We start from the raw sequence: 15,455 nt of genomic DNA on the forward strand, positions 1-15,455 counted from the left end.
AAACAAGAAGGACTCATGCAGATATCACTTCTTTGAGGGATCAGCAAACAACAGTCTATGTCTGTGACTGGCATTAAGCAGGAAGCCATAACAGGTGATTTTGCTGACCTCTTTAAGCTTTAACTAATGTGATTGTGAATATAGGAGGAATAATTTGACCAAGGACATTAGACCAAACCTCTAGTTCAAACACACCTGGCTGTATGTATACCACTGAAGTAAGCAGTGACAGCTGTCACTTCTGCTTGTGTGGGCAGCTGCTGGGAGGCCTCAGTCTGCCTGGAAAATTTGGGTACCAGATATGCTGTTACTGCCTGTGTGCAGGATGACCTGAGTCAAGGTGAGCACCACTGTATCTGAGCGGTATAAGTTCAGAGAAGATGGAACAGCAATGTCTTCTTGCTGAATACAACTGACATCTTGCGAGGTCCTGTGTTTGCTCCCCAGTGTGTGCTGGAGCCAAGACCACACTAGACTTTGACACGGGCTCAGAATTCAGAAATTGAGCAAAAGAAGGAGAGGAATGGAGCACTGAGAGGTAAAGAAAGGTGCTGTGTGGGTGAATAAGCTGTGTTGTGGTGCTGGATGTTATGAGTAGTATGGAGCAGAGTACTAGGAGGCTGAGGTCTCAGTGATAGGACCAGGAAAGTACAGAAGGGCAGATGACTCAAGGCCAAAGATCTGATTGTGGATGAGAGTCTACAAAAGAGGGATCATGATGACAGACTTGGTGGGACACCAGGTGTGCACACAGCCCATATAAAGACACAAGGCTGCTGCAGTGACCAGACCCCTTCCCCCAGCCACTACCCCTGGCAGCAGCATGTTCTCCAGCAGCCATCCTAACAACAGCACCTGCCCCCACTGCCACTGCTCATGGTGGTGTCTGACCCTGCTGGCACCCCAGTCATGAGGCTTGCCCAGACCATGGTTACCAGGACTTCATTTTACTATGTTCGGAAACTTCCCTTCATGTTTATTAATCTGGTATCTCTGATGTCCTCTCTAGTCCACCAATAGGTGTGTATACAACATCTCTCAGCAATAATTATTTTACTTTCAAGACCTAGATAATGATATTCTTGAACAGGTCACTGAAGTTGATTCCCAAACAGCACTGCTGCAGCTGCCTACTTTGATTTGCCATAATTCTGCTTCCTGCTCAGCTCTGCTCCCTAGTGAAAGGACTCAGTGCAATATGGGTTGCCTATCAGCCGTGGGCCACACCTCTGGACTCTGCCATTTCTCACTCAGCTGTACTGGGAAGGTGGTTAGCTAGGCGTACTCGGAAGCAGAGTTCGTTCTTTCTGTGCAAACAAACCTGCAGGAGTAAACACCGTATCCTTGGCTCATTGTGCTTGTGAGTCACTTTTTGTTGATGGGTGGTGGTTTCGAGTGTGGGATTGTAGCGAGTAAAGTGCTTTGTTTTTGCTTTGTTTTTATTCCATGAAAAGAATATAACTACCATACTTAGCATTCTCAAAGCTCTGTACAAGCTAATCCTTGCAACATTCCTATGAGGTAGGCAAGCATAATTAATAATTTCAAAAGATGTGGAAGCCAGAACATAAAAGGATAAGTCATTTGCCCACATCCTGAAGGTAAGTCAGGATCTGAATCTAGAAGAAGTACCTGATGCCAGACAAATTGGTAACGTAACAGATAAACTGCTTCATAAGCCCTTTCTCAATTACCCAGCTAAATGCAAGTAGGAAAGTTAAAACAGTAGGGGAAGTACAAGCTGTGGATCAGATTAAATCTCCAAATTTGAGAGCGATTCTTGCCCTCACATTAGAGAATGTTTGAGTCCAGATTACAGAGAACAATACAGCTCAGCTTTATGTCTTGTGCTGATTTTATAGCAAGATGTGAGAATTTACTGAGGAATTAATGTAAGGAAATAGCATCAAATACCTCACTATTTGTTCATTCTCTCCCTGTAGTCGTTATCACCCCAGGTCCTACCCACCATCGTTGTCCTTTACTTCTTTTCCTCGGGTCTCCTTTGACCCCCCTCCCTGTTTTTCACTCCCATATTCAAAATGGCTGTTACCTACCTTTTCCCTTCCCCAAGAAACTCTTTCTCTGTCACCCACCTCCTTTAAGCCATGCTTAACTGACTTCAAAGACATCGAGTTCCTCCTCTCACCCTTCTCCATGGGGAAAAACTTTCACTTTTTTCCCTTCATGAAGCACTGCAGAGACACCTCACACTCTTGCTGCTGCCTCTGCAAGCACCTGACTATGCACGGGCACACACTGATGACCTGAGGGTCCCTGCGGTCTTTCTGCTCATTTGTCTGTCTGCTTGCTGGCATCTCTTTTCACTTGTAATCCTACAAATAGGGTCAGATTATCCGAGGAAAGAAGGGGCAAGGGATTGCTAATTTTGTTTTATACTGTTTTGAATGCATAAGAAGAAGCTGGGAAATGCAAAGTACTCTATGGGAAATGCAAAGACTCATGCTGTGTCCTAGGAAAAACTGGGGTTTCTTTGATTTTGCCAGGGAAAGGGCAAGTGAAGTCAGCCAAAAGAAAAAACTTGGCCATCTTGACCCATTTTTAATTAAAACTGATAATATCTTTCTCTGCAGCATGACTTTGCATACGCATGTCATTTTGCTTTAGAACCATCAGAGATCATTTTGTCCTTACAACAATTTCATGCAAGTTTATTTATATATTTAATGCCAAAGCAGATTCATTTCGATTTACTGTTTACCTGCATATTGATCCTTACAAATTATAAAACCTAGGCCAACTAAGAAAACACTAAACTGTGTAAAGATTACACAGAATTTCTCTGAGTATTTTGGAGATTTTCCCTTTTTGTTATACATTTGAAAATGACTGCTTCATTTTGTAGAGAGAAAAAAATACATAATATGTGAGATATCTTTACAAAAGATATACGTGTGTGCGTGCATCGGTATGTAGAGTGTATTTCAGTGTGTGCATATGTTTAGAGATAGGTACAGATAGGTATGACTTTTGTGGAAATTGCTCTGTTTTCAAAGTCTACTTTGTTAGTATTGATTAATCCATTCTAGAAACCTCTTTTCACAAAAAGTGAAGTAATTTATCTTTCAGTAGAGTCTTTTCAGCTTTCTTATTTAATTATGAAACTGAAACCTCTCTCTTTGCAGATATTATCCTGGCAAGGAATATCTATCTATTCAGTAGTTCCCAGGCAAACACCCTATGCCGGAATCAACAAACAGGTTTGGAAGAGATGATTGCAAGGGGGAGGTAGATGTATCCTTTAACAGCTGGGTTACTGGTTTATACCTAGCTGGGCTTGTTAGTCACTGAATGACATACTGTATTGCCAAAGCAACAGTTTTCATTGGCACTACATTTAATTTTTTTGACACATTTTTAAGAAAAAACAAGATTTTGAACTCCATCATATTTTATACAATTTCAAGGAGACAGTTTTAATGATCTCTGCTTTTATTCTTTTCCATGTTTTTTCTCTCTTCCAGTAATCTCTTAATTAATGATTTGTTTGGCCTAGTTTTGCAAGACCTTTGCAAATGGAACGAAAAGCAAATAGGTTAAAGAAAATACTGCTGTGAAGTTCAGCAGAAAACTAACTTCATGACTTTGTCTATGAATTGCTTCTCAGGAGAGAAACAAATGGAAATTCTGAATGTGAAAAATCCCGAACTTCAGATATTTGCACCTGAATCTAAATTAATCAGAAATACTTTAGGAAGAGACCTAGATATGTCTATGAACAGTTCGCTGAAAACCTCTTTAACAGCAATCAAAAGAGCAAACACACAACTGAGCTGCAGAATACCTTTCACTGAATTTGTTGTGAATACCACTTTACATGTCAGGGGGATGTCCAGGCCTAGAGTACTTGTAGTAGCAGGAAGAGACAACATTGAGAGTCAGAAGATGACTAGAGACAAAGACAGGCCACGCGAGTGCTGCCAAAAGTGACCTGCTGATGATCCGCTGATGTTGGACTCGATGATCCTTATGGGTCCTTTCCAACTCGGGATATTCTATGATTCTATGATTCTATGATACTCAGTACTTGAGGAACAATAGCAGCAGCTCTTCCTTGAAGGGACCAGACAGGAGAGAGAAATAAAGGAAAAAAGGAAGGGCGGTAAAATGTGCAATCAAGAAAAGTAAAAAGGTAACAGAATATGGAGATGAGCAGACCGTGAAAGAACAGAAGGGAGCTGGGGGTGAGACTGTTTTTATTTAAGAAATTAAAACTCTGAAAGGTTAAAAAAAAAAAAAGAAAAGAAGAAGAAGAAGCAGCGAGTTTCAAGACGAGTTTCAAGGAATTTTCTTAACTGTAAGTCCACCTTCAGATCTATTTGATTCAAATAATTCAAAGTTTTTTGTGCTGCTTCCAAGATTGCTCCCTGGAACTGTAGCCTGATATGTTCGGGGGCCAGGTTTTGTTCTTCAGATATCAAACGCATAGTAAACAGAAAAACCTTTCGCATTGTAAGGGCTATTTAATTGCAATGTATCAGTAACAGATAAGCACTTACACAGAGATTACCATGCTCAAAACAGTGTGGAAGCATTAACTAATTATGTTAAGTATTATTACCTCCAGTTTGCACATGAGGACATTGGACAGAGAGAGGAAATACCACACCAAGGATGACAAAGTTCGGAGGGTTCATAAGCCTTTGACTGTACTACCCCTGAATTTTACAGATCTGTTTACTAAAAATACGGAACATTTTTGTTTATGAAAGATGAGGATTAATAATTTACCCAGGACATTAGGCCCTTTGTACCTGGTGTACAGTAGCATGCGTTGGAAGCATTTGAACTTTTTATAGACAATTCACAAAGTCTAAATTGGGACATGATGCCCCAGGCCGTGCTGGAGTTGTGCATGACCTCCAACTGATAAATGAACTTACGTGCTGACTGTACACACAGGGGGATGTTAAAGACAGAAGTCTTTGACTGAAGTGTGTTTCCTGCCTTTATAGTAATGACAGTTGCATGCTAAGTCACTTGGTGATCTGTACCAAGTGTGAGATCTATCTGCACCTCCCTTGTGGGTAAAAAGGATTATGTGTGTAAACATGAAGCATCCTTCTGCTTTCCTCTTTTGTCTTTTTACTGAAATAAATGCAGACATCAATAACGATAACTATGTCTAGTTATCTGTGTTAAAAGTGTACTTATATTGTGCATCAACTATATTGAAACAAACTGCTTTATTTCATTACCACAGGCTTCTCCATCAATAAATTATAGCTTACATCAAAAGAACAGGGTTGTTTTCTGTTTTCTAATTCATCTACCTTGTTCAGTCATTTGCTTTCCTGAAGTCTTAAAGGACTTCAATAGGCTAAATGGTTTCTATATTAGTCACTCTTTAAGGTGCTAATACATTCTCGTCAAACAAGGACTTTATATGTGTGTATATATACATATATTTATTTGTGTGTGTACATTCCAAATGATATTGTTATGTGACTGCCTAAAAAGTGATTCTAAAGAGTATATTTTTATTATGGAAAGAAAAACTTAAGCATTTTCTTTGTCATCTACTTTTATCATCATATTAAAAGCCTCATTTCTTTAGATGCTTAACAGCTTCTCTTAAAGAATTCCAGTTTCCTACAATCTGGAATTTGCCTCCTCACCTGAACTCAGCTGCTCTAAATTTCTCTATCCTGGTGCTTTCCAAAGTCAATAGCTTTTAGTAGACCTTCCTGCATATTCTAGGCTGTGTTTCTTTATTTCTAAAACCAAGGAACAAATGCTACAGACATCTATTATTATATTGTATATGGGCATTTTCATCTGGCTCGCTCTTTCTCTATACACTATAATTTATTTTTTTTTCTCTCTCTGGTTTTCTCTAAGATTTATCTGTTAGTAAGCAAGCCAGCACTGACAGGTTGCTGGATCTGTTCTTTGATGAACCCAATAGTACAATAGTGATATTTTAGCAATAACAATCATAAAATCATAGAATTACAGAGTAGTTTTGGTTTGATGGGGACTTTAATGGTCATCTAGTCCAACCCCCCTTCCAGAAGCAGGGACACTCTTCATCCAACTTAAGGGTGGGACATTCACAATGTCTTTGTGCTATCTGTTCCAGTGTCTAACCAACCATAACCTTTCACATCATTATTTATGCATGGTAAAATACCATACCAATATCTTGACAAATTAGAGGACTGGGCAACCACCAACAATGTGAAGTTTAACAAGACTGAGTGATGGATTCTGGACCACGGATGGTCCAGATATGGTCCAGACCCAGGATATACAGACAGACTGGGGGAATGAGAAGCTGGAGAGCAGCCCCGCAGAAAGGAATCTAAGGAGTGTGGTCAATGGCAAGCTGAATATGAGCCAGCAGCATGCCCTGGCAGACAGGAGGGCCAACCGTACACTGAGGTACGTCAAGCACAGCACTGCTAGCTGGTCAAGGGGAGGGATTATTCTGCCCTATTCTGCATGGGTGGAGCCTTACCTTGAGTACTGTGTTCAGTTTTTGGCACCACAATATAAAAAAGACATAAAACTATTAGAGGATGTCCAAAGGAGAGTAATAATGATGGTGGAAAGGGCAAGATGTATGAGGAGCAGCTGAGGTCCCTTGGTTTGTTCAGCCCCGAGCAGAGGAGGCTGAGGGGAGGCCTCATGGCGGCCTGCAGCTCCCTCACAAGGGGAGCGGAGGGGCAGGCGCTGAGCTCTGCTCTCTGGGGACAGCGACAGGACCCGAGGGAACGGCATGGAGCTGGGACAGGGGAGGGTCAGGCTGGGGGTTAGGGAAAGGTTCTGCACCCAGAGGGTGGTCGGGCACTGGAACAGGCTCCCCAGGGAAGTGGTCATGGCAGCAAGCCTGTTGGAGTTCAAGAAGCATTTGGACAATGCTCTCAGACATATGGTCTGATTTTTGGGTGGTCCTGTGTGGAGCCAACGGCGGGACTCCGTGATCCTTGTGGGTCCCGTCTAACTCAGGAGATTCTGTGCTTCTGTGATTCCAAGGACTTTTCTTAGCTGTATAATGTAGGCCCTGAAATTTCTGAAAACAATCCCATGCTTAATCTCTATTCATGTGGGTGGCCCCACACGAATCATGGCATCATGACCACCATCTTCTGTTTTGTGTACATACACAAACATACACACACATCCATAACCATCTATATATAAGAAATCTTGGCAATGCGTATTCTCAAAATCATGGCTCCTGGACCAAAGGACTACATGGACTTTTCGGTTTTGATTCATGACACAAAGTTGCAAAGGCAAACACCATGATCAAAATATTTCCTATGATCTTTAGAATCCCAAAACCCACACACAATAAAATCAAATAGCAGCTCTCAATTCTTCCTTTTCTTAGTCACCCAGTGCAAGAGCCAGCTGCATGATTTAGAGACTATGGCATGTTTAGAGACAGATAAACAGTGGTTGAACTACTGCTCTACCTAAAGTTAAGTGTATGATCTAGTATTTTTAGGTTTAGATCTCTACACATATCTGCACATTGTAAGCTATACTTGTGAACAAGCATCTGAACTGCACCCGGGCTGTCCTTGGGGAAATAACTTCATTGTTATGGGGATATAACTTCATTCATAACCCTTGAAAAGTTAGGCTTTTTTTGCTACTAATCATGTTGGGAATAGGGAGTGAGGCAGTGGGTGCTAGTGATGCTGCTGACAGACACCCTGTACAGCAGCAGCTACTGTTCTGCACATCCTGTTCTCAATGTCAGCAGCAACAAAAGGAGAAGATACTCAGACAGGCAGAGGAGGGGGATGAGTAGTTTAGGGTAAAGCAAATATTTCTAGTCTCCATAGGAGTAGGCAGACTTGATTCCACCTGGAATTTGCTTTCCTCAACAAGCTTATGCCTCTGACAGAAGTGTGGATGAGGAAAGAAGAATTTCTTTTATTACCTGCTACTCTAGTTGTGCAGGGATGGCCCAGATGTGGCTGGCTGAGAAATGGATAGAGGAGCGTGCGGCATATCAATGTTGACAGTAAGGGTGTTAGAGGAAAGGAAGACATCCCAACTTCTTGTAAGTCCCCAGTAAATCCAGGCTTGTGCTTTATCACGTCTGTTAATGGTTGCATAGATTGAAGAACTTTAGACATCTGCATTGTCAACGTCTGTACCTGAGACAGACAATGGAGGCTCTCCTTGTATGCAGTGAAATGCATGAGCATCCCTAGGCAACAGTTCCTCTCAACAGCTGTTGACGTGTACATCTGGTCAGAAGACTTGCACCCAAAATGCCCTCTTACTGCCTTGTATGTATTTAGAAGAGGTGCCTCAAAGCTGAGAGGCAATTTATAGGCACAGAAGCTCAAGACATGGTAGCTGGGGTGAAAAGTGTGCTTCGCTGGAGAGGAAATCAAATCAAAAGGTGAGGTTGGTGTCCCATCCTAACCTCCTGTTGGTCTCCAGGGTCCAGGTCACCTCTGTGTGACTATGAAGTCATCTCAAACATGATAATTTCCTTTCTACCTCTCAGTAAACCTCTTCATTTCTTACACAATTTATTTTCCATTCTTGGATAAAGTGGTTCAGGCAGGCAAGTGAAAACATATATGAATGAAGATTTAGATGATCCTAGTAAAAAACAATGTCTGCACACATGAACATCAAAAATGGAGAAATGCAATGAATAAACCATATTATGAGTCTTTGCATGATACACACACAGCAACTATGGCTAGATTTTTTTTTCACCTGAATTATTAATATAATTTAGCTCATTTGAATTAGTCAATTTTCATGCAAAGACTATCAGTGCCAAGCGTCCTTTTGATTTCAGTCAAGTTTGGTCCAGACAAGTCTGGCAAAATACAAAATACAGGTTTCAGTAATAAGCTATCCATTATTGAACTGCCCATTTTTTAGAGAGTAAGCTGTATTTCAGCACTTACAGAAGCTTAAAGCACAAAACAGAAACCCCTCCTTCAAGACTCTTCAATTTATACTTTAGCTCTTGGGCTGAAGGTTCCCATCCTCTTGTGTAACATAGGATCTCAAGTGAGGAAAAGGCTAGAAACAAATGCAATCAGCATTTGCTATTCAGACGGAAGTGTAGTTAAGTGAATGTGGCTTGTGGATGCTGAATTCCTGAGGAGCAGCAGAGAGAGCACAGGCCTCTTTGAGGCCACAGAAGGAAATGAATTCATCTGCTTTATTTGAGGGTACTTGCAAATGACAGGAAAAAAAAAATCTACAGAGCAGGTCACCACAACCCAGCAAAACAAGCCATGCTAAGTACGGTACAAGGGTCCAGATAAATACCATCTTGAAGAAATGGCATATTATTGAAAAATATGCAAAACATATTATCCTGCTGCAAGCATTCTCCTGTTCCCAGCTGTCTGCTGCATACCATAGCTACAAAATATGTCTATCTATTTCCATGAACTCAGTTGTAAAGGTTTTTGCTTGGCTGATTTTTCAAGTTAATGACAGTCAGGGCACTTGGGAGAAAGATTTATGTCAGTGATACACAGGTTCAGCAAATTGTCAAAGAGCTCTGCTGTGCAGTTAATCATCTTTTCTCCATTACAATTTGTAAGTGCCAAGCATATACACTGAACCATTTTTGTAATATAGATATCACAGGTATATAAGTATTATATGAATCAGCTATTAAAAAAAAAAATGCAAAGAGTGCTTGCTACCTCACAAATTTGTAAATCTTTATACAAAAGACACCCCTCCAAAAATTGTGGAGGCAGTCACATTTAGCTGTCATCATTTTTATGACAGTACTTTAAGCAGATCTGCATCTCAGTTATATTTGTGTTCTCCAAGCTGCTTCATCTAGAATTACATACGTTAGTTTTTTGTTTTGTTTTGTTTTGTTTTGTTTTGTTTTATTTTATTTTATTTTATTTTATTTTATTTTATTTTATTTTTCCAGAGGGAAGCCATTCCTAGTGAAAAAAACTTGAGAGAAGGAATCACCTAAGAACACTGGCTTGTTGCTGTTGTTTTTTTCTTTTAATAAAAGTGGGACTGAGGAAAGACTCTGCCTACATGGAGATGTTGATGGTGACTATTAGGCCACCAGCAGTGGCTCCAATAACTATTTTCCAGCCCACCCAGCCAAGGAACTATCTCTCAGGGCCAAGTGCGAAGGCAGAAGGCGTTCATCTTTTCTCTGAGCTAGAGCTGCTGCCTCACCAGCACCAACCGTGAAAGATGCCTTGATTCAGGACCTTACCTTTCTCAGTGGTTTCTCTGAGGTGCTTCAGTGACTCAGAATTGCGCTTTTAGAACTAAGATAAGCTTTCCTCCTTTTCAGGGATAGGTAGTCTTATGGTTCAATCCCCAAAACTGGACTTCTGAGTGATGTAGATACATATTTCCAGGACAGCCTGATTAAGCTACCTGCCTGCCTGTGTTCACCCCTCTTTTAAATATCCTTAAAGTAAAGCTCCTTAGTTGTGTGGGACAGTACAGACTCAGAACCCAGCTTCCTTATAAAGTGTATTAATAATTAGGTAAAACTACAGATTGGGCTTTGTTGGAGTACTGAGGAATTCCAGGGTAAGTGGGCTCAACTCCAAAGGTGTCATTGCCACGAGCGTTCACATCTTCCTCCCTGCAGTCAGTTTTCTCTCTTCAGGCGATTCTGTGAGAATTTGGTTAATTTTAAAAGTCACACCTTCAATAACGTCTTGCAACTCTTATGTGCAATTTTCTTTTTGGAACTCAGGAATACAAAGCATCCAGATTATTAGTGTTTATTAGCCCAATAACTTTTGGAAGTCAGTTTTATAACGTGTATATTGCAGCATTCCATTCAGATCAAAGCAAACAAACTGCTCTAATTGGTTTTGAGATCAAATACACAGAGCTTTACATTCACTGATCTACACGTGGTTTAAATTATCTATATTGTACAATCCCGGACTTCATATTTCATGCTGTACAATAAATAGAGCACATGTGGCTTGGAATGTACCTACTCTATGCTTTAGTGCTCATACTTTTGCCCTCTAACCAACAGGATCACTTAAAGGTACTGGCAAGAGCCTAATAAAAGTTGATTGCAGTAGCCAGATTCAGACCTGATGTGGATGGATACTAGTTCATTGATTTCAGTGGGGTCTGCAGGTGCTAGAAGTAGTGTTGAGCATTTTATGTGAGGCTCCAAATGCATGCAGACAAAGTCAACGCAGTACAGAGTCAGTCCTGACCTCTCTTTCATCAATGTATTGGATTACTCTGGATGACATGAGCAGAACAAGTATCAGAATATGTGCATGCATAGATATTTAGATTGCAGTTAGATTGCAGAATTACACCTCTTTTTGCTTTAGCTTTTTTTTTTTTTTATACAAGAAATAGTGTTTACCTGAATGTGAGTGGGCTTTCTTATATTACTACCAATAAAATAATTACATTCAAGCCCCTCTCCTGAAGACTGTGATTTTTTTTTGTTGATTTCAATGAAGAAATACAGAGAGACTGGAAGTTATTTAATTGTGGCTGACTGACACTTTAAAAACATATTTCAAGGAAATACAGAAAGGTCATTTTGAGGGAACTTTGGTGCCAAAAGATATTTGAAGTACCTAAATAAATGAAAATTCCCATTTTGATATTTTTTGTAGGTACTTTTGCTCTTCCAGAAATATATCAGTTCACCCACATAGTTACAAAATCATTTTCAAATGCTCAAAATGAGTAATATTTCAAATACTGCAGGGAATTGTTGATTACCAAAGTGAGATAGAATGTAAAGCCTGGCATAGCCTGAATATCTGCGTGCATTTAACTAGCTTTCTCACTTCCCAGCACTTTTGGCACCAATAAACCTGCAGGCACACTTGCTAGGGAGCTGTCACTAACTTGTCTCACAGTAACAGCCTTCACAGCTGACTATAGTGAAATCTTTGTCAAAGCTTCTACTGATGCATGTTTCTTGATACCACACTGTTTGGAAAGAAGTGTAACAGAAACAGAAAGGCTTGGGATGTTTTCAGAGAGGGAATGCAGAGGGGATACACAGCTGTAACTGGACATCTGCTAGTACAGCAGAGCAATATGAATACAAGAGATGAATTCCTCATTTTACCATGGTGCATTATGCAGGAATTAACCGTACAACCAGCAATGCTAAAGGATAAAATAAAATTCTAGGTCAAGTTATAAACCATTCTGCTGCCATTAAAATTAAAAAAAAAAAAAAAAGGCAGAAAAAATGGTCAAATCTTTCCTGGAAAGAGCATATTTTTCGAGTGTTCTTATTCCTGACCAAGGGAAAAAAATGACAAATACTGATTTTCAGTACTTCCTTCAATTTGGGATGGAGGAGGATATTATGTAGGAGGTTGGTGTGTTTGGAAAAAGTGCAGATACAATCAGCAGCAAGCAGGTTTGCTTGCTTGATTTATCAGTCAGGGTGATCACTACCAATATCTGTTGATGTCAGTAGAGGTGGGAATGAAATATCTGAATATGCTACTAACAGCTGAAACTTTTTTGTGCCCTTGGAACTGAACTCAGAGAGCACTTAAGAATTCCACTCATGCCTAAGAGATTTGCCTGGAGAGAAGGGCTTTAAGCACCCGACCAAAACCTCAACCACCTTCAGGAGTTAGGGCCGTGCTACCTGGCTGTTTCAATATAACCTGCTGATTGCTTCTCCCACCTGCTGACAAGATGCTGATAAATCATCCTTTCAAACGATATGGACATGCAAGAGTCCATAACAAATTTCAGGCTGGAAAAAAGGCAATGGTAGTTGTCATCTATGGCTCTGTCCATACTGCTAAGTGAAAGAGGGAGCAATCCACAGCATGGAAATCAAGTGGCACGGACTTACTCGTGCCCTCACTGTGCAAGGCTAGATGTCTTGGCACATCAGGCTGACTTACTCTGCCTCTTCTCTGCATGGTACATGATCCATGATGTGACAGGAGGGCATGTAGAGTTGTGTGAGGCTTCTGGGGTAGTGCTGATGGGCATACTGATCCATAATGCTTTTTTGGGGCAATCCTTGGAGTACTCTCTGTCTAATTACTGTCTTGAGAGAGCTAGCCAGAGTGGTCCAAACCAGAGCCAGGGGTGAGCTGACAATTAAGACATTTGGATGCTCAGAAGACCTGTGCTTCAGCATGCTGCTTAGCCTTCTTTGATTCAGAAAACTTACTTTATTCAGTAAGAAGCTATATGCCCAGTATCAGCTAAGGACTGTAATGCTAAATGAGGAGGGCAGAAGGGCTCAAGAACACATGCAGAAAGTTGTGGCTAAACAATGCAGGGGTTTTTTTCTGCTGCTTGCTCACCAAGGATTTATTCTGTCTCTGGAAACACTTTTGTTAATGCATTCTTCTGTAACTCATTTTTGTATATATTTTCCGTATTTTCTCTCCTATTTTATTTTGTTACCAAAGGTTACTTACATGGAAACAGAAATATTCTGAGGGTTTCTATTTGAGTTTTTCTGCATCTTTCTGATGTCCTGCATCTGTGGTTTTTTTTGCTTAAACTCAAAAAACTCATTGGCTATCCAAGCTGAATTGCTTCTGAGACGAGAGCATTCCTCACAGACAGCTGTCCAACAAAGGAAAAGATGGGTTGGCTGTAACAGGGACTTTTACTAGGGAGAAGGTAAAATCTATAGCAACATTAGTCCCCGTATCAGCTTGTCTGGCTGTGAAACCTTAAAGAGCTCTCCAAAATCAGGGGAATTTGTGCAACCAGTTTCAGCAGATACGGACTTACCAGGAGGTGCAGACAGGTTGAGGAGTCCCTTGTTCCTGCTCCCTTCTGCTGCAGCTGGAGAGAAGCCACAGTGATATGTAGTCAGGTGGGGGATGTGGGGGGAAGGAGAAAGGGAAGGAGAGAGCCTGCACATGTTTCTGTGTGTATCTGGTTCGGTCTGTTCTCCACAGAGTTAATTTTCCCTCCCAATAGCAGGCTTTACCAGCCTCATTCCCCTGCTCAGGTAGAAGCACATCTGCCTCTCATTTCTCTTGTCTCTTAGCAAAAGATGAGAGAAATGATAATGTTCTTTTCCTGATTTTTTTTTTTTACTTGTATTGTACTACATCTCTTTCTTAATGTATATATTTAGTTTACATTCGTCTTCTCTGACATGAAGATTGAAAGCAGTAAGTGTCCTAGGTCAAACTCAGCTGGGAGAAAACAGTGCAGATATGGGTGACATCCAGTAAATCTGCAGGAGTCGTACTTGGACCACCTTCTGCGTCAAGACTGCTGCAGCATATAAATTCAAGACAGCAGTGTGCAGTTTCTACAGCCTGCTATCCAGAGTTGCCTACTTTAGGTCTCTTTAGTAGTTATAATTCTAGGCTAGGCTTAATACAGATAGGTTTAATATAGCTCTCTGTTTTTTTACTGATATTGAATTTGACTTTGCTTGTATACAAAATAAAATACACTAAAAGTCTCCTTCATTTGCTCCAGTTTTATCTTTTCATTTTATTGTGTTTTTTTTCTCTTCTGAGAGTGAAGAAATGAAAAACACCCCTTAGATTGCTTTGTTACAAAGAAAACTAGGAGAAAAGTTTAAGCTTAAATTTCTCTTTAGTTTTTTTAAAAGCAAAATTTGTTATTCAACCTACATTTGTTAGTCCAGGTTGTTGGCTCAGTTTTAAAAGTGTGACCATTAGTAGTTTATTTTACGTTCTCTAAAGCACACTTCTCTTCAATGGCTGCTGCTACCTTTGTAGTAAAAAGGCTTAAAATGTTTAATTTTAGGTTTCTAAAAGCAAGGCATTTAATCTAAGCTAGTTGAATCGGCTCCCTTTAGAGTGAATAAAGAAAAATAGGTATCTCCAAGAGACATTTCACATCTCTCTACTGATTACAGAAATAGTAGAATAGTCTCTACCAGACTATAAACCAGTTTTTTAGTTGGCTATAAGAGACCTCTCACTTTATAAAAATCAGGTACTGCAGTCATTTTGAGAACAAAGATTAGGGAAAAAAAAAAGGATGCTGTTTTGTGAAGAAAGGCTTTGATTTAGAACAGTCGCAAAGTATTTGACTGCAATACTAGTACTCATGCGTGATACATTTCATTAGAAATAAGTGATTTTGTAGGAAGAAGTTTCAGGAAAGAGGTATGTGCTAAAGTGTTATGATACTCTCTTGTATTCCTTAGATATTTGACTACACACAGATCCTCACAGAATCACATAATGATTAAGGCTGGAAGGGGACCTCTGGAAGTCATCTGGTCCAATCTCCCTGCACAAGCAGGGACACCCAGGTTGCTCTCTGGGCAACCGGTTCCTGTGCTCAGTCACACCTACAGGAACAAAGTGTTTCCTGATGTTCAGATGGAGCCTCCTGCATTCCAGTTTGTGCCCGTTGCCTCTTGTTCTGGCACTGGGCACCACTGAAAAGAGCCTGGTTCTGGCCTCTTTGAATCCTCCCTTCAGGTATTCACATACATTGATGAGATCCTCCAGAACCTCCTCTTCTCC

General features: G+C 40.5%; 1 long non-coding RNA gene across 2 annotated transcripts; it reads left to right on the forward strand.

Moving 5' to 3' along the window:
- The first annotated feature begins 1,222 nt into the window (after nt 1-1,222).
- LOC310903846 lies at nt 1,223-3,473 on the forward strand. Of its 2 annotated transcripts, none has more exons than XR_014587862.1 (2): nt 1,223-1,360; nt 3,147-3,473. It is a non-coding gene; the product is annotated as an uncharacterized lncRNA (long non-coding RNA). The 2 variants fall into 2 exon arrangements; XR_014587863.1 differs by having other exon boundaries at nt 1,229-1,601.
- Nucleotides 3,474-15,455: the final 11,982 nt, after the last annotated feature.

This window comes from Anser anser, assembly GCF_964211835.1.
Source record: "Anser anser genome assembly, chromosome: 1".
In the NCBI taxonomy this organism is placed as follows: Eukaryota; Metazoa; Chordata; class Aves; order Anseriformes; family Anatidae; genus Anser; species Anser anser.